This window comes from Saccoglossus kowalevskii, chromosome 5 (genome assembly GCF_978046115.1).
Source record: "Saccoglossus kowalevskii chromosome 5, keSacKowa6.1, whole genome shotgun sequence".
Lineage (NCBI taxonomy): Eukaryota > Metazoa > Hemichordata > Enteropneusta > Harrimaniidae > Saccoglossus > Saccoglossus kowalevskii.
Window position 1 is genome coordinate 21,169,023 of NC_140645.1, and position 26,676 is coordinate 21,195,698.

The 26,676-nt window shown below is 35.5% G+C and overlaps 1 pseudogene; it reads left to right on the forward strand.

The window, feature by feature from the left end:
• The first annotated feature begins 291 nt into the window (after positions 1-291).
• LOC102804796 (gamma-aminobutyric acid type B receptor subunit 1-like) lies at positions 292-26,284 on the forward strand (annotated as a pseudogene).
• Positions 26,285-26,676: the final 392 nt, after the last annotated feature.

Consider the following 26,676-nt stretch of genomic DNA (forward strand, 5'->3'; position numbering starts at 1 on the left):
TATACACTGATTATTTTATTTAGTAGACATTCACATTGCCTGCATCTGGCGTGCAACAATTAAATTGATATGTATAAAGGATTTCAGGTACGGTCGTATTTTTTGAATGAATTTAATAAAACCCCAGGTGCTGGAAAATAGACAACTCCATCCACTATATAACATAGCAGACGAATATGTACAGGTAAGCGCGCATACACTAGATCAAACGCATTGCCAAAGCATTACGCATGAGCATCACACTCATCCTTGCTTATTATTTAATTTGTCCATGCAGGTTTATCATCCACGATGTCGATGTTTATTTTAAGAATATCCACACTGTTGGTTCTCTTTGAGATCTATGCTGCAGAAGCGTCCAAAGTTAACCTCACGATAGGGGCTCTATTTCCCATGGGAGGCGGCGTCTGGGACGGTTCCGGTATTTTACCCGGCGTGGAGTTGGCCCTACAACATATAAACGACAATCCCAGTATCCTGCCGAACTACACTCTACGGATGGAATGGAAAGACACCCAGGTAGGTGGAGGTACTACAACAGCACATTTTCAATGATCCTGTTTATAAAAGAGGATAATTCATGTCATCACTACGAAAATGTTTTAATAGACAACACACACAATTCTAAAAATTATGTAAAACGTGACTCGTATGTTCTAATATTCATTTTTTGTCACTCCTATTCAAAATCCTCATCTGTCATAACTCATCCAAAGGAAATAAATTGTTTACCAATGCATGCGAGCATGACAAAATGCCAACATGTTTTCAGTGTTTGCATCTCGAGTGTGGAGCCTATGGAATTTCCCCAGATTAAATATGTAGCAGCGCGTCATTGAGCATTTAGAATGTCGGTGGAAAGCGAAAGTGTGTACAACTCGCGGACATAAATAGGCTTTTGAAAACCCACTGAAACAAGCATTCAGCGAATACTTCTTACTAATTCTTCGCGGGTGACAACAAATGGTCTGGTATGATAAGGACAGATCCTAACAATCTAGATAGAATAGTTTAAATTCAATTTTGGTACAACTTTAACAATGTTTGCTGAATTAGATGAAACAAGTTGATGGTCGCGTAGCGTGTGTGCGAGTTTCGTGTGAACAAGTCTTGCTTGGTTTACGTGTTTTATACGTCGTATATGGCCCATATCTAACACTATGTGGCCCGGCGACCACCGCAAGTTTCAATTTCAGTTTCACTTTGTTTCAGTAATGACATTGCCCCAGCAACAACGACTGTGCATGTCTACTTGTACAAATAGTGACTACATAATAAAGTTATATTATCGGCAACATTTAGTTGAAGATCGTTACAAATTTAAGGAACTTAGCCAACAATCAAATTGTACTTCTAATTAAATAAAATGAAATCATACCTATTCATAGTCGACCTATACATTCCGAAATGTTTTACACAGAATGACTCTCAAGAGTGTGGAGTGTTTCATCTCTTTCCGATATAATCATCATAACCCTGATTGTATGTATGTAACAGTGCTCGATATATTATGCATATTTAACGAGGTCATATATCCATATATGGTCATCTGATTATTAGTCATATCACTTGTCAGATGCCATCATTGTGGTCCTGCATACATGTTTATGTCTGCAACAGTGCTTGAGATATTATATTATATTTATGCATATTAATTAGCTTGTATGACCATATATGGTTATCTGATATATTAGTCATATCTTTTATATGATTCCATAATTGCGGCACCGGTTGCATGTCTCTAAAACAGTGTTTGAGGCAATACTTTTATGCATATCAATAAGGTCACATGACCTTATATGGTCATATGTTATGTTAGTTAAATCCAATGTCCAATATATTCAATATAGCGTTAGTGGCATGTCTCCATCATTAACACTGTTAGAAATATTGCAGATATGCATATTAATGATGTTACATAGCATTCCCCAAATCCCATCCTTGATGGTCAGCTAATATTTGAAGATGCCATTTAATAAATATCACGTCAATTGAACCAGTGGTTACGAACGAGTTGATGCTTGAATGTTTTCCGGAAATTAAAAATCGCGGCTAAAGTCACAAGACCGCTACTTTTTACTACACAAAAAGTCGGACGTCCTAAACCTTCAGATCGTAGTGCAATTGAGCACTTCCGGATTTTGCATATTCCAAGATGTCGGCCGAACCACGTGACTAATAAAACAACAGTTATAGCCACTTGTAGAGCGGAGCAAGTAAAATGTATACCTAATTTGTTTAAATGGTACTCCTGACTTCAAGAAAAGTCGTTTGAAAAGAAAACAGGAAAAGAAACATGCAATAACAAGAGGTTTCAAGCTTGACGATTCCTTGCGAAGCCTAATCACGATTACTGTCACATTCCGATAACATATAACGTATTGTCTTGGTAAAACTAAAACCAACAGTACTTACAAACACCACATTCAATCACATTCACACACATTAACTATAGTTTATTCAACTAAAAATAAAACCTGTCAAAAATTGCTTTCAACAGTTGCTGACTGTTCTACTGTTTTGTCACGGTTTAATCTGGACGACAAGGCTATATTAGACAATTAGCAAGTTAATTTCAATATCTGTAAACTAAAGCCAGACAGTCACGAAGTAGCATTCCTTTCATGTCACATTCAATCCAACTACACATATATCATTTATAACATAAGCAGTATTCACAATATATTACATTGCGAAGCATGTGAATAGACGTTTCACAAATATATTCCTTAATTAATATTTCAGACAATGATATCTACATTCGCATTGTGGCTGGATCTGCTTGAGTTTATATCGACGTCTTAATTATGTTACTTACTTTAATCTAGCTAAATGGGATAATACACATATCATTGAAAATAAAGATATGAGATTAAAAAAAAACAGTTTATGTTTGCTCGTATACAATTTATAAGATACAGTTTACGTGTCTTCCGATCTACCTTATCTCGGAATATTCAGCCTTGGTTAAAAAATAAGCAAACACACAATGTCACATGGAATAATCATGTTGATACGAAGGTGATGATAGTGCAGCTACTAATGTGTTATCTTGAAATGTCACGGTGTCTTCATGTCAAATAGAGAATTATTTAGGAGACTGTGGGATTATGAATATAATATATTCAGAAAAGCTGAATTACAAGAGAGACGAAGATAAAATAGTTTTTTTATTAGCCAAACTCAAAAGGGTTGTGATTTTTTGTGAGTTTCGAGTTTGTTATAATGTTCATAATTATACATAGCAGTACATAAGGCAGCTGGGAAATTGAGCGTGTATTATTTCTAAATTTAAGTCAGTAATACATAAATTTAAAAAGAAAATAATGGCCCCTTAATATCAACTAAACAACATCTCATGAGACAAAATATGGGATCGATTCATCTACAAATAGCAGAAGTAATCAGTATGTTACACGAGTTACAACACTTAGATTATCGGAAACGTTTGCAACAGCTCTATGTATACAGTTTACGCATGTATTAACATCTGTACGTCTGATTTTACATTCACTAATTTTTACAATATGTATTTCCCCTAATTTACCAAGTATCATTGATCAGTAAATAAGTAGAATTAATAAGCACTACATTGAAATTATTTTTTAGATGAGAACAGGTAATGATTCTGCTCTAAAATTATGTAGTGCACCCAGCAAACAACCGAAATGTGCACTACATTTAATTCCTCTTCCCACATATTATATGTATACATGTATTTCTCCTTTCAGACAATTACGGGCAATTAGGGTCATTAGTGTCATTGTACCGTCAATTTTGAATAATCATGGGTTATCCCACAAAATTCCAAATAGCCGTAGTTATCGGTAATTCTGCCCGAGTTATGTCAATCTTTAGGAAATCCTTTTTTATCCCTCATAGAGTTCATATTAATACATGGCATTCATATTCAACTGTTTATTAGGGCATTGACAATGGCGAATTTATTCACTGTTTTCCCATGTTACTCTCACTTTAGAATACTTATCTTTCTGCGTGTTATTGGATTTTCAATGTTACATGCAATATATGAGTAAATTTCCTCCAAGAAGAGTTTCTTTTTAAGGAAGATACGAGTTCAATAATGAGATACGACGTTGTGTTGTTTTCTATTCAGACAGAAGCATTATGAAATAAAGTAGGGCATTATGAAATAAACCAAATTATGTTGTAGTAAAAAGTCAATAAGCCGTACATAAGAAGAAACTATTGAGGGGTAATTGGGCAATTATTTATTTTGACACGTTTTATTAATGCAAAGTAATTGTTGTTTTGAATTCATTCTAAGTTTACGAATGCGCACGATGAGCGATGATGAGAAAAATAGCGGTGCGCAATATGAGAAAGTAAATCTATGGTTGTGGTCTGCGCGGATTTTATTGCGATGGCGAGTCGAATGAATCACTGCTCACAAGTGCATATGATTACATAAAATATTGCAATCATTGATTTATAACAAAACTGAATTTACCCATTAAGGAAAAAAGTGTTTTCATAATGTATCATTCACCCTTAACTAATGTGTGTGTATCAGGAAAAAAATCTTATCACTGGAAAAAAATAAGCAAGCAACAAATGGATTTTTCTTCAGCGTGTTGGAACATTCATTCAACTCGTGTACATTGTTAGCTAGGAGTGCCTTATTTCACCCACCCACCAGTTTTATTACTGGTTCACATTTTAGAAAGTCCGTGAACCGTTCCTACTGCTAGTTTGTCTACAATTCCGTATTCGAACTAATCAATTGAGCACGACATAAATTGACACAGTGATTCCTATATGTAACACTCGGATGTATTAATGTATACGCCATGATCAATTCGTGGTTTATCTGGATGTGGCAGTATCTTATTAAATATTTTTTTCAGGTGGCTGAACAGGTATTTCTTTCACTTGACCGCACCATCTGTCTCAAATTTGTTCACTTCGATTTTACATTCTGTAGGTAACTCAACAACAATACATCACTATAATCATTTGATTTTCACATGTCATTAACTATTTCTGTCGGTTATATTGTTCATGGGTTAATCCCATTGTAAATGGTTCCGTTTGTAACCGCGTAATGCATTTTCGTAATTTGATTTCGGGTATTTTGAAGCATAAATGTCCGTGATTAGAATTGTAGAAAATATTCATGCCTACATATACATTATATACGAACCAAAATATGCACAGTGATAATTTTGATTTCGGTAATTTTAAGTAACTCAACACTAGCGCGTCGCATGGGTCCCTAATATATTTATATATATATATATATAGATCTATATTTTGCGGTAGATCTTCTCGTGAGGGGAAATATAGAGCAATATGGAGTTGGTTATTACAAAATACGACTAGAAGTGTATTTTTTAATAACAAATAAAAAATAAGAATGAATGATTGAGCGTAAAGTAAGTGATTAAAATATCAAAAGCACTCGGATATTACATCGTTGTACAAGGCTAAGATGTCCAATAATTATGCCTATATTTACATCTACCTAAGGCTTGTTGTGTACTAACGATAGTATAACAGTTCTTTGATCAGTAAGCGTAACGCACGTAATTAAAATATCAAAAACGCTCGGATATTGTTGTACTAAATTATTCGATAATTATGTTCATATTGACACGTATCATTTCGCGTTGACAATAGTTTTGCTGGCCGATATATGTGATCGTTCATTGATCATTGAGCGTGAGGTAAATGATTAAAATACCAAAAGAACAGGAATATTATATTGTTGTACATGACTAAACTGTCCAATGATTATGGCTATATTGACACATAATGCTTGCTGCGCGTTGATAAGTCTTACTGTTCTTAATTAATTAGCGATAAATGAAATTGTTCCTTAGTCTTCGCTATCGGACATATCTGGTGACACATCCACGAAGTGTTTGAAAAGGTGCTATGAATATAGCATAGTTCAGTCAATATGTAGACCTAAGACCATTTGGTGATCTACTACTTTGATCACTCTATATTTGTATATCACACGCATCCGTCCCACAGCTTAGCGTACGCTGAATCGAAAACCTTAATATTCGTTGAATTCTCTGAGCGCGTGTCCAGGACTTTGAATCATGTCTAGTATCCACAGTGTTACACAGTAATGGAAAAGAATAGAAGTGATACATATAATATTTAGAAAATTGTAGTAGGTAATCAAAGTCTTTGACAATAGTTCAATATATCCAGGCGTTTTTGGCAATTACCGATTTTTAGTTCAACATCTGAAAAAAAGGAGGGCAATTGTCCGAAACGTCTGGTGATAATATATGAATACTAAGGACTACGACTACCTACAACTATATATAAGATTGCCGTTCTTTGAGAACAGTGATTATGGAATATGTTTTTCTGGAGCCATCAATGTACGCATTGATACTAATCATTGGGGGGAGGGACGAAGCCCGTGTCACTTTTATATACAGACAAAAAATAATTCAGGGTTGATCCTTATAGTTCCATAGTATGTAAATAGACGTAATCATCCACTTCGTATGAGCTGTATTTGGGCACGTATATATGTAAATGCCGCTCTAGTTGGGGAATAGTATATTTGTAAGAAATATGTGCAAGCAAAAGCGTCACGTTTTTGATCTATACGATTTTGCCGTTATGCAGATTTATTTGAGTTGAACGTATAAGTATGTGACAGTACTTGTTTTTCTAAAATGTTAAAGGCAAGTATTGTTTAAGCATACTAACACTGAACCAGCACATCACAGGGAATTCGCATTAGAGACACCCAGTAACAAAATACTAGTATAAAAGGAAATATTTAACTTGTTCAATATATAATTATCAGTGTTTTGGGGAATTAATTCACTAGAGAAACGAAATTCTCCTTTGAAACATGTAAATGATAAATGAGATCTTAACAGTTATCTCTACTCATAAAAACAAGATAATGTGTTCAAGACTTGTCTGAGATGTACGTACTGCTTTGAAATCTGATATTATGTTAGAAGTGCTCGACTTATTCACCTGAATCACACAAGTGATAATATTATGTACGCAAAACAAGTAATGATAATCTTCTGCCCGTGCTATAAATAATTAAGAATTACGGCTATATATGTACGTGGGTCTTAATTTAGAATTTTCTATCTAGGTCGACTCTCTTTTACTTCAATATCGTGGTGGCAGGTATTTCGTTCTCACACTCGCCATGTTTGTATACAACGTGCCAATAAAAAGATAAAAAACACTGTAGCGTCACTCCCTGTATGGCCGTGTCAATCAAGCGTTCAAGGTGTCGTCATACGACTTTGAAATACATTTTTGTCATCGGATAATTATATTATTTATGCTGCGTTGAACTATTTATTCGTTATTTTTACAAATGGTGTGCTTGAATGTTGAATATAGGTGTGATCTATATAATATATAATAAATGGTAATAAGTTATCGTGGTCTTTGGTAATTATTCAATTATTCATTATGGCCAGACGACTCGAGCAGATAGCAGATTTTTCTACATTTTGTGATGATGTTGTTCATACTCAAAACTGATCAAACGCTGCATGCATATTGTTTATTTAATTTTCTACCTGGCATTCTACGATCGGCTGAGAATATGTCAAGATACGGCTGCAAAATTTGCTGCAAAAAAACACATATTTACCATTAACTGAAATATTTTATTTGACAAAAAATAACGATTTTCAAATATCATTACTTATTATTTTAGTAGAATGTTCTTGTACACCAAATTGAAATGTATTATTCAATGTAATGAATCATCAACTATAAAGTGTCCAACTGACTTCCGACCAAAAGAGCGTATATGTGCGTCTTCCCTGAATCCTAGTCCTGGTGGAAATACCATCCTTGCCTTCCGGCGCCCTTAAATCAATGAACCATGTATGTTAAAAGATTGATGTCGCGCCGTTAAAATACCCACTAGCATGCATTAGTATGACGTGTGTTTCAGGTTTGAGAAATTAACATTTAAACATTAAACACTCGTATCCAAGGGGTACACCCACGAAAAATATCCAAATACGTTACTGCTGATGTTATGTCAGACGAAACTTAACTAAAATACCTATTCCAAAAAAGTCAGAATCAAAATTGTTAAATAAATGTTTAATCTGCAGCATTCTTTGCAAAGAATATTTGTTGCCAAGCGTCATAGTTCGTTCGGAGTCTATGCTAGATTATTTGAAACTCGCCTCCAGGATATTCTCGTTTTTAACATATTCAATAACATACTTAATACTAATGATTATACAAGTTAAATAAAACCAGTGTTAAAAAAAGATTAGTGGTGATCGAAGTCTACATTGTTGTGAATTTGAATGCCTTCAAACATAGTGATATTAATATAGTGTGTTTTTTTCATATTCGATAATACAAACTTGCAATAATAAATATGTAAATATTGAAGGTTCAGAGTTTAAAAGTCATCTGGAGTTGAACATAACAGTAAGGGACTGACCCGCCACATGATCGATTGTGCAACAGAATGAAATTATCTACCCGCGATTCATTCACATGGGAACCTCGGATGTAAAGTCCATGTGTTATCGCATTCGAGCGAACCTTGGTAACGCCGGTACAGAGCAATAAATGGCCACACACATATTTCATATATATGGATTATGTAGCAAAATAATTATATTTAATCCATCTAGTGTTTCTCGGCCAATCAGAATACTGCACTATATACACTGTCTTACGAATCTGATTTTCTTACGTCGCACACACGACGGGAATGGGACATACACTTTGCCTTTCGAAACGTACGAAACATAACGTCATTCATTTGCTTTTGGTCTATGCACGGTTTCGCGTTAGATTTATCAGTTGATTATTCTGCAGTTCTTGCATATGGGGTCCAGCTGCTGCAATATCAATATACATATACATACGCCACAATAATTACATAAAACGTCCCTTATATACGCGTGCTCTGATTCATACATTTTGTAATTAATTTCTTTGACTTGTATAGCATATTCCATTTAAAATTAGGGCATGGTCCAATTTTCCGCAGAATGCTTGTATGGGTTTTAAGTAAAAACCTATTAAAGAATTCCTCTCTAGACACAATATCCCGGTCTGCGACCTCGACATTTTATCTCAGGTCGCACTTAATTTCTCAGAAAAAGGTCCTCATACTCGGGCTTTATCCTATTTGCTATGCACACAATAAATAAACAAATATCAACCAGTTAAATTATCAATTGATTGATAATTGATTAATAATTTGATAATTTGAATTGATAATAATTAATAAATAATTTGATAATAATTTGATAATTGATAATAATTGATAAATAATTTGAATGATAATGTAACTAATAGTTAAATCATCAATCAACCAGTTTGTAACCGCAGCATAATGCAATAAGGTCGGCGTTTATAACTTATACATGTACATTTCATGACAAGTATTCAAGTGTTGTTACAAGACGATCAAATTGCATTGACGTAATTCAATGTATAGTTCATCTTATTTATACGCAAATAGAATATAATCTGCATCATTACCAAATACTAGCGATTCTCAATTATTATAGTCTTTTATATTCATCAATAATAAACTCCTAATAATACTCATAGTAATGGCTACAATTGAGTATGATTAATCTACAACTTGATTAAATACACCCTGCGGTATTGTTGCTTCGGCTGATAATACCATATTATTTACCGGAACAAGAGAAGCAGTATATTAACATTCAGAATAATCAACAAATTCAATATTATTCCGGCATACATTTGAAAATAATAAACTCGGAATATTTTAATTACCTGCATGAAGATATTTGTTAATTATAATAATATATATTTATATTTCCCCAAATAAATTCACTTTGTCGGCACGTCGAGTGAAATGACTCGATGAGATTAGATACACGATTAGTACCATCGTTTTAAATGCGATAGTCTACACTGTTCAATTTACTACCGGCGTTTACAACTTCTGATTACCCAATCTACATTGGAAGCCGAGAAGTGTCAGTTTTCAAGAAAAATGTTGAATGTCAAATTCCATGTTAGTCAAGAAATGACATGACATGCACAATTCATTATATAGACATACTGCAACCGTGCGTAAAACTACTACATTTAACAGTGAACTACATTACAATAATATAGAAATGATTGTTTGGTTCTCATAATTAAAATATTCACAATTATTGGTATTTTGAAACACAGTAGTATTAATTCTTGGTGTCTTTTTATCTGTATACACATATTTAAAATATATCTGTATATATATATATATATATATATATATTTAAACAGGGGTGTACAAGCCTATGAACATGCAAATACAAATGGTACAAACACAAGTCATGCAACTGCACGCAAATACACGCAAAAATTAATACAAATGTACGCATAAATTCATGCAGATATATGAACAAAAGCATGCAAATGGACGAACAAATTGATACACTGTGACAATTTCAACAGTTTTGAGATATATAAACGCGCATCTGGTGCATATTTGGTGATATAACAAAATAATCTCAATATAGTCCTTATGCTGAGACATCGACAATACACTTTTCCAGGGCCACATATAATTCAACCACCTTACAAGTATTGCGATTGAGTGATTTTGATCAAAATTCCTGCGTGTTCACGAAAAAAAGGTTTCTATCTAATTACATGATACCTTCGTATCGATTGTGTGAACAGATGTACAAACGCGCAAGTCCATGCTAGTCCGATTAAAATTAATGTGTATTCACACCGCTCTGATAGTAATATACATACATGATAGTTAAAACTACGTTAATTAAACTGTAGATGCTGACTGTAAACAAATATCGCTGTGTAGCTATGCCATTGCATTTGGCTTGTAACATTATAATATTAAGCAAAAATTTAATTTAAAAACGGATATACGCTATATATACACGAGACACGTGTTTATTAGTGAGATGTGAATAGAAACTACCCGACCCTGAGACGCATCGCTAAAAATCAATATTAACTGGCTGACATTGGTACAAATAAAATCAATATAATTGCTCTTGTCGGAAGCTTGGCGTGACATATGTCTGGCAAATAAGTGTTTCATGTAACAGAATTTTCCCCGGATTTAATGTCACACGTTTACACGAGCATGTTTTCTCGAAACAGCCTATACCATATCTACGCCTGGTACGTGTGTCATTTCTGCGTGATAACGTCTACGTTATTAATATTCACAGTTTCTATTTACAATCGTATTTATTTACCCACTAGTGCGACGCCGGCGTTGGGATGAAAAGCTTCTTCGAACTACTTTACGAGAAACCGACAAAGATCGTGTTACTTGGCGCTGCATGTTCGATTGTGAGTCAGCCAGTGGCCGCTACCGCCCAGCATTGGAATCTAGTACAGGTATGTATAGTTTAGTAAGAGTAAAAACTCGTGACAGTAAAGCCAGTGTGGATATTGCATATAGTTAATGAAAGGTACAAGTTTACTCTGGCAATATGCGCAAATCAATGTGCAGCAACAGGATGAGCCAGGGAAATCGGAGACGCTGCTATTCAGGCTATGTGGTACTTTATCAGTGATATAGCTGCAGACATGTATGATTCCTTTGAACGACCTGTCGTAATATAATATAATCTTGTAATTGGAGAATTGTCCACGATATAGTTTTTGCGCTAATAAACATACCCGTCTTTAATTTTACAACTGGTAATAATTGTCTTCAAATTTATTCACTCAGGCTATATCCCTAATTATATTGATGTAGAAGGAGCTATTGGTCGGATAATATCATCATTTCGATTATTAAGTCTAATGAGACAGCCTAGCTATCATAATCATACAGTATTTAATGTGTTGTCTACATGTGCAACATATATACATTTGGTTGCTCGGGATAAATTGAGTTTGTTTTATTTTCTCAACTTTAGCTGTTTTCTCGACCTGCGTTCCACATTGTACAGTGATGAACAAACTACGTATGACGTAGCTTCATCCCCGAGAATGCAGTCTTTCTACATCAGTAGGCTGGATAATAGTCTAAACCATAGGTTCAAAAAACAGCTAGATGAAAGCATGGTATTTGGCACAATTATACTTGAGCTGAATACTTTCAAAGGTGGATTCAATGGATATAGCATATTTCTCAGCAACTGTTGTTTAAAAAACCCATTCACTCTAGCAACGATCCATTCAAGCATATGTAATTCATTCGGAAATGATAACGCTATATGTTTTCATCTACACAATCTGACATGTTTGAAGACAGTTTATGTGAATATTAAACAGTAATTGTTCGTTGCTAGGCATATCACTTAATATCAATTGACAAACAATAACATATTTAGTTTCTTAGTAACTTATTTTCCATAAGCCTCAGTCTCTTTAGACACTGGTACACTGTGCAATTCATAGAAGGCTCCAGTGAGTTTCTCGTTCGTCTCCCACACTTTTCACGCAGTCTTCTTTGGACAAACTGGGATAAAGTGTTGCAGCCCGTGAAAACATGGAAAACCGGAAGTATCAATGATTTTTGTGGGCACTAACAATGTGTGCTTACAAATTGGTAAAAATGTTTTACTAGACAACAAGGCAGGTAACTTTAAAAATCTGCCTGCTACGTATCGCTACATTTGATTCAATCAGTCTCACAGCAGTGACTTTCATTCAAGTCTGAAAACTTATATTCACGATTCATATTCTGGTTATTATCCACTTAAATTCAGTTCCCACGCTGGGACAATTTTCCGTATACTTTTGGTTTTATCAGACACCCTATTCGTCTCTTTGAAGTAACATTTTGTTTTTTGCTTCGTTGCTTGAGGCTCAATTCCTAAAACAACGACTTAACATTTTCAAAAAACAGTTTAAAAACAGTCTGAAAAGGTTAAGTCAATTGAAACTCTCGCACATTGTTCAAATCACGCATAGTGTGAGAGTTCGCTAAGTCACGCATTGTTCATGGATATTTGTTGCTTATACTTGTACATGTTGCATGTGTTAAATCGGTCGCATCAGACCTCTAGGTACATAATTGAAAACAATCGTAAATTCATAGACATTTTCTGATTTTCGTAAAAAGTAATTTTTTTTTTCAAAAAATCTACCCGACCACAAGGCTAGTAACTTAATATTTTCACCAGCCCGACTAAATAGTTACCCATACCGGGCGTACTGCCACACAGTAATCACAGCAACTGATAGTTTTCTCATGAGCTGGGATAGTTCTTACAACTTCCGAATGCAATATATCCAGAGGTCTATCTCTCCTAGCTGCTGTACAGTTGCTAGTGCTAGCACAATTATATCAGTGTCAATTGAACACTGATCTTACAAAAGCCTTGTATGATGGCATCTGTAACATGCACCATGATCCCGAAGTCAGCTTCTTGATGACTGCAGGGAATAATGCTGGATATGTATTGTATAGATATACAGAATACATTGGAACCAACTGTACAACAAGAGGGTTCTCTAGTGATGCACTTGATATCAATTTATCATTCAGAATTTTCGACAACTATATCTCGTTGCTATTCGCACAAAAAAAATGCTGCCAGTTGTTTTGGTATGGCTTTGTATACCTCAATACGCCTACATTGGTTAGGAACCATATCACGCTATCTCTGGTCTGTGCCTTTGGAATCAAGTATTGATCCCAGACAATATCTACTCATTGAGCCTTGGTTTGTTCTTTTGTGATGTGTGGGACAAATACAGTGCAGTTGCCAAATGTCTTGCATTCTCCAGGTCTAAGAATGTCCACGAGGACTCACACAATGCTCACATCCATAGTGAGAAATAAATGATGGAAATCGATGATTGTCTAGCATGCAACTTACAGTCCTGCAACGAGAAAGGATTCACTTTTGATGAGAATTATTTGTGTCCCTGATTTCTTTAACTTTTCCTTCATCGCACCATTATTTTGCTCGTGAACTGACATTTAGATAACGGGTGATAATGGGAATAATGGGTGTGGTTGGGAAGAATCAAAGAGTGAATACATATAGTCAATGTATCTTTGTAATCAGGATCAAACCACATCACATTCATTGAACACATAAATGCCAAGGCAAGCAGTTCAACCAATCGAATCCCTTCCAGCCATTGACCCAGGATTTTGTAGGATCTTCATGTGGAATCCAACCAAAAGGATTACAAATTTGACCAGTAGAGTTGTCGTGTTGTAGAGCTGCCTGAATAACAACAAAGCAGCATTGACAAACAGAGACAACTTGGCTTTAATCAATGGTAAAAGGTTTGATTCTGCCATTCAACCGGCATGGTATGCTGCTCATGATATGTAAGACTCACGAGAATGTTCAACTCCATGCAGCTAACATTCTCAACAGGGCTAAACCAGTCTTCCAGATCATTTACTAAAAGTTAGTAGATTTTCACCTGACTGTTCTTGTCAAACGATCCTGAGAATGTTACCATTTGTGTAAAAATGTCATGTCAGATTGAGTAATTTGAGCCCTCACGATCCTCTGTTTATCTCGATGAACTATGGCGCATATTATGACGCGACAGCCACGACACTTTAAAAATGTTAATAATGTTGTAAGATTATTATAAGATAATCCCCTTTTTGTTTCACAGTTATCCTATGCATCTGCCTCTGATACTCTGTCTAACACAGACAGATTTAAATACTTTTTCCGAATATTTCCGACCGACTCTGGTCTCAACGCTCCCAGAATTGAGCTGTTATTACAGTATGGATGGAGAAGAGTAGCAACCATACACCAGACAGAAGATTTGTTTGCAAGGGTATGTCAGACTCTTCTACGGATCTACTTTCCAGTTATCGTAATTCATAATCTATCACCATGGTCTACGGTATTGAGTTCCCGAATAAACATTCTACGAGCAATACACACCGTATACACCAATCAAGCGACCCCGAAACCACGACATTTCCTATACTTATAATAAACCACATACAACTTATATCTATGGACAGGGAACTGACTTACTGATAAGTGGTCTTGAAGACAAGGGAATAAAACTGCTCACATCAGAAAGCGTGGAACCTGGCAGTGTGCCAACAAATCAACTTTCAAACATCAAAGTAAGTTCCGTTTAAGTGTAATTTGACATGCCTTATGTTGGGTGGCGGGGGTGGGGTGGGGTGTGGAGGGGGGTAACGACATGTTCAGTTGATATATGTGTCGCGATTGCTATCCGTATGTATAATGAATTTGTTGTTTGCTATTGTGGTTACAGAAGAAAGATGGGCGGATAATTTTAGTCAGTATGTACGAAGACCAAGCTAGATTATTGTTTTGCGAGGTAAACATTTACATTTACTTTCACTGTTTTAACGGAATTGATGCAATTTTAAAGGAATGTTAGTTTTCAGCACTCGAACACAAATAATTACAAATGATCCCACTGGGAAAATGCGTGCAAACATGACGAGTAGTCAAGAAACTGTTCATTTGAATCGCGCTTTTTAGTGTCAAAGCGCTTCGATGGTGTAAGTGGGTGAAATGGCGGATGTTCAAATTATGAATAACATGTTCATCCGTGGTCGTTCATTTGATGTCTCTGATGAATGTTTTTGGAGTAATTTTATTATATTTACACAATTTCCACATTGTCGATTTGCACGACACTGACTTTACCACTTATAATAGCCACAGTGCTCTATAAAGTACATCTCAGCAAATAAATAAATAAATAATGCGCATAAATTTGCATATATTACAGGCTTACAAACAAGGCTTATACGGCCAAAAGTACGTTTATTTACTTCCTGGTTGGTATACTGACGGTTGGTGGATAGTATCCGATCATAATATTGACTGTACGGTTGATCAGATGAAGGAGGCTATTGAGGGTTACATAAGCGTTGAATCTTTGCTGTTGAGTCGAGACGATGACGTCACAGTGTCAGGTTTGGTGAGTGCATGATAATTATAACTGATTTCAGGCCACACCTGGTAGTTCACTGTCACTGTCATACTGAAACTAGCTATGATAAAAACTTTATTGCAAACAAATTTATTATTCTAAATTAACCCTTCAGATGTCAATTGTTCTGCATTATATTGAAACGCGGACTGAAGTAGCATTTGAACTGTAAAACATTTCATTAATGTTGTAACGATTCAAGCTACATTTTACTCTAACCACGAGGAGTTGGAACAAGGTAAGTGAAATTTGTTGAAAACAAGTCAAAACTGAAATATCTGTTCTTTCCTACTCCCAACTCTCATCGCGGAGTCCATTACGTCTATGTGACCTTCCTTGGCTGCTGTGATATTATGTACATTTTAATTCTGGATTACTCATCGTAGATGACCCCTGTTACTATGAAATTACATGTGTTAATTCATAGTAATGTAGGTCATCTATGATGTGTAACCAAAGATTGAATAAATTCAGCAAGATTTGTAAATCTATAACGTAATAAAATCCAAATAATCTGTTGATCACCTTGGTTGCACAAGTACAAGGTACTCTGTGATAAGTGTCGGGAGTTAGAAAAATAAAAGACAAGTGTTTGTCTAGATTTCTTGAGTCGTTCCCTCGTGCCCTAACGTAATATTGTATTATTTTTAGACACCGCTTGAATATCTAGACGCATATAACACGCTGACAAATGGTTCCGACCTTTCGGCAGAAGCGTTTGCATCGTATGGGTATGACGCAACTTGGGTATTAGCACTGATGTTCCACAAAGTCGCTATACAACTTGAGAGGAGCGGGTCGAGCGTGCGAATTGAAGACTTCGATTACGACAACACGAATGGCTTAAGAGAACTATTCATAGACGCTCTGAATTCAACAAATTTTCTCGGCGTTACTGTAAGTATAATTATTTTAGATATTAGTAAACAATTCTCCGTAACAACTTACGCCCAATCGAATAATCAGTTAAACAATAAGACACACGTCCGTCCTTAGGTCAAACATCGGTACATGAAAAACAGAGTTTGGTCTAGCGTTAACAATTATATCTCATTTATTATATTTCGACGATACCGTAACTTATATTGATAACCTTATTATTATACATCTTTTCCTCCCAGGAATACATCATTGAAATGCCAAAATCCCAAACGTTTAGAACAGATTTAGCGAACCTCTTTGTGTGGGTCCGGTCAAACCCTGTGGGCAGCCATGTTTTTTTATCATTAGGGGACGCTTACGAGCGTAATCATTCCATATTTTAAATTCACATTTCCTAATATGGTACGATGAAAATACCTCGTAAAATACCGCACAATTACGGCACGCTGTAACCAATGGCGTTACGGTGACAGATGTTTAATAATATTAATACATGTAACCAACACATATATCTGTCATTATTTTGTAGGTTTGGATTTTTAGTGGGAAAATTGCTTCTGAGAAAGTACGCGCAGCGGAGATGACAAAATTAAGCACCGAATGGAATTCAACTCAGTGTTGAATCCCAAACACACTGAAGTAGTTGAAATATAATAGTTCTTTTTGAAATTAAAAATTAATTAATTATGGCAAAATATTTCTGACGAAATATTCAATTTTTTTTATCAAGGTGAAGTCCCCGTAGAAATAGATATTTAGGTCAGTATTGCATGTTTCACCCTTATCAGCATGGATTTCATTATATTCTACTGCTATCTCTCTAGGGGCCGATATCATTCAATGAAAACGGTGACAGATTTGGAATTACTAAAATTGAGCAACTTAGAGGTGAGTTATAGGTCAGCATTGTCAAATGATTCCAGCTGTTAAAGCGATATCTCTTACTATATATATATATATATATATATATATATATATATATATATATATATATAGGGACTTAATGGAAGGAGTGGTGACATATGTGTATTTATTTGTTTTTTTTACTTATTTTTGCTGTTTTGCAGAGATCGGTAATGAACTTGTAGAGACCACTCTTGGTTTGTATTATCCCACTGATGAATTGGGGTGGCTAAACGAAAGCAATAAATTCGAATTCAAAGGTATCATTACGATTAATATAATATTCATTCCCTGAGTATATCATATCAACTCAAAGATCACGTGATCGCTACAGGTCACCATGACAGTACATGTTGGCGTAAATTTCGTTGAATTAGGTCACTGTTGTTGCAAGCTCGTTTTAAGTTCATATACGATGCGCGCCGTCATCGGCTCTCTTGTACAAACAGCAATTCAAGTTAACATAGTTCGGACGTTTACCTGCAAACATGTTATGTCAAATCAAAGGCACAATTGGAGGATTATTTCAGCTGTTTTATAACAACTAACTACGAGCGGCAAATATTATTACTTATTCGTACAAAAATATCACGTAACACAGAAACCCGCAAATGATCTATTGCCCTGAACTAAAAGATGTCGAAGGGGCAGGCTATCCATTTAATTAAAATATGATACAATGTCCGAAAACATAAAAAATGCTGGATTTTTACATTCTAATATATGCAGGAAATGAGCCCATATTAATGCTATATATACGTTTAATTGTTTCTTCTGTTAATATGTCACGTTCTCCAGGTGGTGTAATACCTCTTGATGCGGCCCGTGTAATGTTTGAACAGCAAAGGATATCAACATCTGTGTATATAATATTTTCTTCAATGTCCTCACTGGGCGTTGTGTTGGTGTGCTTATTTCTGGCGTTTAATATAAAGAACAGAAAACGGAAGTAAGTTGCTGACGTCATATCTTGGTGTCAGCATATATTGCTCTGTATTTTGAAATGTTTGTTTCACAAGTAAAGGTTCAGATACAGTATATGAGAATCAGCTTCATTTTCAAATGAGACATTATTTAAACCCTAATAAATTATATATTGTTTTAGCTTAAAATTTGTATTTGTATAAACATGTAATGATTGTATAGTCAATTTCAAATGAAGTAGTGCTATTCACATAGGTCATATTGACTCGGATCTCCCAGAGGCGTATTTTGATCGCTACCGGCCTTTACACATACATGTTCAATTCATAGCTTCCCTTCGACCAGAAATCAACAGAAAAAAAAAATATATAAGTAAAATACATATAGTATTTTCTTGGCGTATGTTTTGGAAGCGAAATGGTGCCATGTGAATAGAAGGGAATAAATCACTTTGTTAAATTATATAGAAACTACCAACAATATTGAAATTACTATTGTAGCAATTGGTGATTTTCCGTACAATTGCGAGATCTCGCGAGATGCATGAAAGACGCGCGTCGAACGTCTGCCGCAAAAATCGAACGATTTGATTTTGAACTAGAATTTCTTTATTTCGCAGCTTACATTGACCGGCCGATCTTCGACAGAGGAATATTGCTTCCGAATACCCTTACTTAATCGAAATTGCCTATCATTAAATGTGGACAGCACATTATTAAGCATGGAAATGTCCCCGAAATACGTTCGCGTTTGTCGAATCCCACGCGATGTTTGACGCGACTACGACGCTATGACCTTTGTTTGTCCTGTTTTTACGTTCGATATTCTCGCAATGAACGGAAAATGGTCTTTTATTTTTGTGCCAAAAGGGGTTAAAGGCAGCTTCAAAGGTCAATGTGAATTCTGAGTGTTTGCCAAAATCGCTTTAGGGTCTAGGACGTAGGCGATTCGTTTAATAGTTTAAACAGTATCACAGTACTCAGAATATTATTTATGCCGGGGGAATGTGTTATTTGCGTATGAAATGAACACGATATATTCGCCGAAAGGACTATTTAATACATATAATTAAGTCGTGCAAATCTGATAATGTTATTATAAATACCTGATTACCCGATAGTTTTATAGCCGATCTGTGCTGGTAGTACCTCCCAATTCAAAATTCTGACTTGATCTGTAGATGATGAATTGAAATGAAACAAAAGCACGGAAACCTTTCCCAATTCATACAAATCGACAATGTTTATCGAGGGCGCTGTTCACCAAGCGTGGCAATCATAAAACTTGACTCGTGTAAGACTGTTAACTGTTAATGAACTATTCGCTGGTTTTTAATTGATTAACTTAATTTTGTTGATAACTAAAATTCGCCAGATTAAATCCACGTGAACATGTACAATATAACTCATTGTTTCCCCGCCATGTTCGTCAACCGAAAACACAGTCAAATTGCTCAAAACCATAACAAAAGTGAAATTATTGCCAGTAATATAAGTAGTGTGAATAAAATAAGAAAATAATTTAACTTTGGTCAATGAATGGTGTAAACACAACACATTAACGATCAACATCGTTAACACTAACTACAGTGTGTTCAATACATCCAAAAAAATGATAATACATCCAAAAGAACGATTTTGGTGACAACATAGATATACATCATCTCAACTGGAAACGATACATTAATACAGTTTCAGCAAAAAATACCCCTATAATTGGAACAACTTTAACACACATTCTCTAGCTTTGCACTACTACTTATATACGACTTTTAAATTCTTCCTCATATTTTCTATGGTTAGAGGTGTGGGAAAGTACGTGACTATATCTCACTATTTTATTTTACGTGAATACCACTACAATACTAATCATTCGTCAACTCTATATTTACTGTTCCATTGGAAAGAACAAATAAGGGTCAGGCATCAATTGACAACAAAACTCTGATGCATTTTTCTGCTTACTGTTAAAATTGTCAAAAGCCGACAGCATTTAAAAAACACACCAAAAGTCTGCCATGTAAACCCAGTAAGAACACAACTTTCACATTTATATTCTAGGTTAATCAAGCTATCAAGTCCATCAATCAACAACATAATCGCCGTAGGCTGCGCACTCAGTTATTTGTCGGCATTACTGCTCGGGCTGGATCGCATACTTGAAAGTCCAGATGCCTTCGTTAATATATGTAGGGTAAGCAAATTAATGTCAAAACTATTCAAATTCATATGCCATGAGCCGTAACTGGCAATATACCCCATAACGTGACATTTACCATGACAACGCATAGTTATGATTCAAGTCAATGTGACTTGCGTCGCATTTCACTTGGTCCGTTTTCCAACAAATTTCTATATGAAACACTCATGTCACAGCTACAAATCTAATAGTTGCCAGGTTACGGTCACATATGATACCATATCTTACAGTTGGCTGTATTGTGATAGGGGTGTACAATTTGTTCGTAGCAAAATTTAGGATATTATTCATTTTTTAACAAATACTTAGACCGCCACACAACACAACGTAGTGCAACACAACCCAACGCGACGCAACGCAACACAATACAAAGTAACCTAACAATGTGACGCAACACACAGCATAAATCACAACAAAATACAATACAATTAAATGCAATTCAAAAAATACAATTCAATTCAATTCACAGAAAATATTGGGCAGCACAATGCAAAGAAATAATTCGTTACAGTTTTTATTTTCAGGCACGTATGTGGACACTTTGCATAGGTTTCACTCTAGCATTTGGCGGACTATTCACTAAGACATGGAGAGTGTATTTTGTGTTTACAAATGCCACCAAGAGACGAAGAGTAAGTTTAAGTATCAAAGGTACAACTATAGACAATATAGCGTTTATAGTGTTGATATATAGGGAATAGGAAACACACATTGGCAGGCAATCGCAGTCAAGAAACAGAGTTAAGCACCACGTAGCGTCTCCATTTCCTGTTACTTTTATCAAGGTAATGTGTATCACATAGTGACGTTTATTGTGAAATGTCACTAACTGATACGGTACGCTAAATATCAAATATTCACGTCACTTCAAGCGCATTCGAACAGTACGTAGAGAAAGACAAATCGCATCGCGGCATCGTGTTTATTGGTGCGATATATAAAGGGAATTTCAGACTCGATAAAAAAAAACTTGAATAGTACAATGAAACTAACTCATAATAATACCGTCTGGAAGTTTATCTTTTAAAAGTTATGGATAGAAGAGTTATATTATAGTATGAATATGAATACAATCTGTATTTTTTGCAAATGCTCAATTAGGACATGTACTGCCAAAGATGGCTTCCCCCTCTCGCATTTTAACACCCCCCGTTCCCGCATTCCTTCCGTCGGTTTTGCATTCATTAACAACCCCTGACATTTTATTTGCATTATCACAATGGATATTCTCATTTAACAGTAACTCAACGTGTATTAGCTCATTCTCAAACTTTGTAATAAACAGATAAGGGGGTTTCCATCACAGACTAAGTAGACTTCACAAGGCTATCTACGCTGTTCATCCTACCGCGATAGCCACCAAACTGAAAGCTTCCGCAAGGGGAATGCCAGCCATAACGCCCATCTAACAGTGTACTGTTTTTATTGGTGGAAGATTTCGACCAAGTATACCGGGGTTGTTCGCTGCTACTCCCGCATCCACAACTTGCCAAAACGTTGCGTCTTGTATTGAAGTTTCAGTTGCCGTTTATCAATAACCACCGGCGCCCCCAACTGTAAATGAGCGTTAAGATGCCATGCCTCGATATCATAAACAGCCATACGAGTTGTTTCGTAAAATTACGATTTCTTAAACTCGGATTTGGCTGCTATTGATTCCTGGATAATATTAGCCCATGGCGCCACCCGCACCAGCTTGTCTGTATGGAAGCCTCCTGTCCCTTCATCTCGTTTAGTTTAGGTGGGACTGCTTTCTATGTAATCATCAATGTCACTGATTTGTTCTCGGTTTCGCTTCAGGTTATCAAAGACAGTCATCTCTTCCTCTGTTTATTTGTTTTACTGGTCATCGATATAGTGATCCTGGCATCATGGATGGTGCTAGATCCTCCTCAGAGAACAACCAGAAACTTCACTGCCACTGTGAGTAGCTATGTAATTACTGAAAATAATATCATAATTTAAAGAATGTGTCAAGTGAATTTTCACGTTGTTACACCACACACATACACACTTAATTGTTATTAACCAAACTAAAAAATCGATTTCGCATTTGCTGTAATACTAAATAAAATCAAGTGGATAGTCTAACCTGCAGAACTCGTACTTCCGTGTCTTAGCAATGGTCATACGATTTCGGGCAACAGGCGACAAACGGTTGCTGTCACGTGGAGTGACGTCCATGCTTGAAATAAAAATACGTGATTGCGTGGTCATTAGCTATTAAAATATAGACTCTCAGACAGTATTTTGAATAATATATGATGATATATAAATATAGCGGCGTTTTTCATTTCAATTTAGAACCAAGTATCCTTATCATCACTAGCGGGCGCCATATAGTGGACCGGTGTATGCCTTGTGTGAGAAAATCTTATCACGACTACCATACACTTAGTTAGGTTTGGATTAAATTATAATTTTATCAGCTTTTAATCAAATGTATTGTATCTGTTTCCGTTCACAGTACACGATAGACAACGAGGACGTAATACGTATACCACAATTAGATGTATGCGAATCCATAAAATATAACAGCTACATATGGTTGGGAATCGTCTATGCTTACAAAGGACTGCTTTTGCTATACGGGGCACGACTAGCTTGGACAACACGGTAGGTTGTCATTGAAATTTAAACCTCACAACATATGTACTCGATATACCATTTGAAAACTTGAAAAAAGTTTAACAAAAAAAAAAAAACGCAATAACACATATTACAATAGCAGTGCAACCCAGTGAACACAATGTACATGGTCACCAGTCGCCACTGGATAGTCTCATATTTTAGTAACACAATCTGGGAGGGGGGCCCCTTTGAATTTCACATGTTGCTTGAATTCCGTCGACCCCCTTTAATTTATACAAATCACTTTCTAGAAATAACAATTCTATGTCGCGTTCACACCACATATTCATTACATGACTTGGTATCGCCAGTGAGCGATAAATATAAATTTGCAAATCATTCCAGAAATGCTGTTGTGATAGCCAGTTAGGAGGCAATCGCAGGCATGCGCGCGCAGTATGGATGATTAATGTTGTGCTCTGGAGCCAATCACAATTACATATTTGATTATGAATAAAAGCTAGGGGTCGGTATTTACAATTAATTATATTAAATTCGTTTTTGAGCTGAGTGCAGATTTCCGTCGCGCAATGTTTTGTGTAGCTAATTTGCTCATTGTACATATATAGTCAATATACCGCTTCGATGACCCACAGATACATGCGCGTTTTCGGCGACTAGATTTCTTTACGCTACGCAAATTCTTGTTTCCGATTCCAGTGAGCAGATTTAAATTTGTCTGGCGGTTTTGTAGAATGTTAAACCGAAAAGGCAGACGGCAACTCTTCTTTTTTTTCAATATTTTTAATATTTTTTTAAAAATATATTTTAATATTTTTTTTAATTAACTCCTTAATATATATGGACTATACATAAAACAAGGCCAAGCGCAGCAATTAATTCCGAAGATTTATTATTATTATTATTATTATTAATTATTCATAATCTCACGTCGCTCCCGAGATGTAATCACGTGTACTATGCATTCTTATGTTTGTAATCAGGTAATCATCCATGTGAAGCTGTTCTAACAAATGTGGCATACTCGTCTGGGAATGGGAGTTGGGGCGATACTCATTTCAACAAATGGTAATCAAAGCCTTACGTATTATTGCAAAACGATGTGCAGCTAATCACTAGAAATACACATACTAAAATATTTCGTTAATTATTTTTCTCAGATCTGTCACCATTCCAGAACTAAATGACAGCAAATACATCGGCATGTCTCTCTACAACGTCACTATTCTTTGTGTCATTGGAGTGCCGATCAACACCTTCCTTCGTGACCAGGTGACTGTCGCCTACAGTCTAGCGGTCTGTTTCATTATATTCGGAACCACCATAACATTATGTCTTGTCTTCTTACCAAAGGTACATACGTGCGTTATTGTATGAGCGATTTTTGGAATAGAAATGTGTCGCGGCACAAAAGTCGATCAAAAAATCGACTCTGAATGAGATAAAGAGAAATTTGGTTAAGTATAAATAAGATTCTGTGTGGAATTGTTTTTTCCTTAATTTCAGGTCACATCGAAATTCTCCAGCTACCAGCTATCTCGTATATTTCAAACAGGTTACCCCTAACTGTGCAACAATCTCTCAATATAAAACAATCAGTCGTGATTTTAATGTATTGCGAGTCGGATGCCAGTTCAGCCATCACTTTGTCTGTCAATGTACAAACGTCGAATTTCGTTAACTGTTTAGCTTTTGATATGCGTATCCAAGACCGCTTTTTAGGAGCAACGGTTTTAGCGCGTACGTATGCGCATGAATGTCAATACATCTTAGATGCAAATGGCCACCGAGGTCTCGTTGAGAGCGAGAAGAACTTGTTTGTTTGTTTTCCCAATGTTTGTTTATTCTCTCCCGTGACGATCTATACGGCCATTTTCATAATGTGTATAACCTGTGGCATTCTATATTGCAGGTGATTGCGCTAAGGATTAACCCAATAGACAGCAGGGTTGTAATCACAACAATGATAGGAGGAAATAATGGTGTCAAGAAAGTATCACCGGAAGGTTCTGATTTGAATAATAAATTGAAAGAAAAGGAAGCCCTGATTGAAACTCTCAAAAGCACATTAGAAGACGTAATTATTATTCTATTCTATTCTATTCTATTCTATTCTATTCTATTCTATTCTATTCTATTCTATTCTATTCTATTCTATTCCAGTAAGAAATCTAAACTATTTTGCGATGCAAAAAAACAAACAAAAACAAAATAGCTGAGCATTTTGTTTATCATTTTCAGCAATCCAAATCTATATATCATTGTTTCGTTGCATCAGTCTCTAAAAGTTGTGAATAATAACCACAAACTATGAAAGTTATGCTACTTTTGATTTCTTACTGGAATAGAACGTTATGAGGCACGGCGATCGAATTGATGTCAGCTCGGGCACCAGTTGATATGTCATTTTCCCATGGGAACTTTTAACTAGTTTCTCTGGCCCTAGTATGTCAATACAGTACACTACGTGATACGGTTATCACAACCCAGGGAACAGTATGAACAAGTGATGCGTTATAATACAATATAGCTGATTGTAATAAACTAGATGGTAGACGTTTCAAAAAAAAATAATTGAACTGTACATTAAAAATCATCACAAAATAAAACCCAAATGTTTTTGTTATTCCTCTCTATTCAATTAAAGCGTATGCTGATTAAAATTGTCAAATAGAATATAAAATATAAAATAATACATAAACATTTTGGCAGGAAAAATCATTATATTGAGTATATTAAATATAACAAATTGATGTGTTTTTTTTCTCTCTCATTTCAGAAAGACGAGGAGATCGCCGATTTACAGGCACAGCTTCAAAAAGCTAAATCAATGTGGCAAGAACAATCAATGAGTTCATCTATTGTGACAGTAGGAAAGTCGTCACATGAGCCACGGGAAAATGGTGAATGCGAACAACAGCTATGAACATTAAGTTTCAAGAAGTAAAATCAACATCATATGATTCAGATCATGAGCATGTCATTCGAGAAATATGATTGAAGTTGAATAGGAATGTTATCTCAGATTTCCAAATTGTAGCTTTGAAAGATACTCGATATCAAATGAATTGGAAATATGTTATTGTTCAAGATGAGTATCTCAAAAAGGAGTATGTTCTCACGCTTATCGTGTCGACAGATATTTAGACACGCTTCAGGATCGGATATCCCACACTTTTATATTATGTATCAACATTATCGTTTATATACTCGCTATTGATGTTGTCTATATTTTTAATACATCGAAATGTACATATGTTGTATTCGATGTACGACATTACAAATGAAAAACTAAACGTCACGGCGATGTGGATCTCG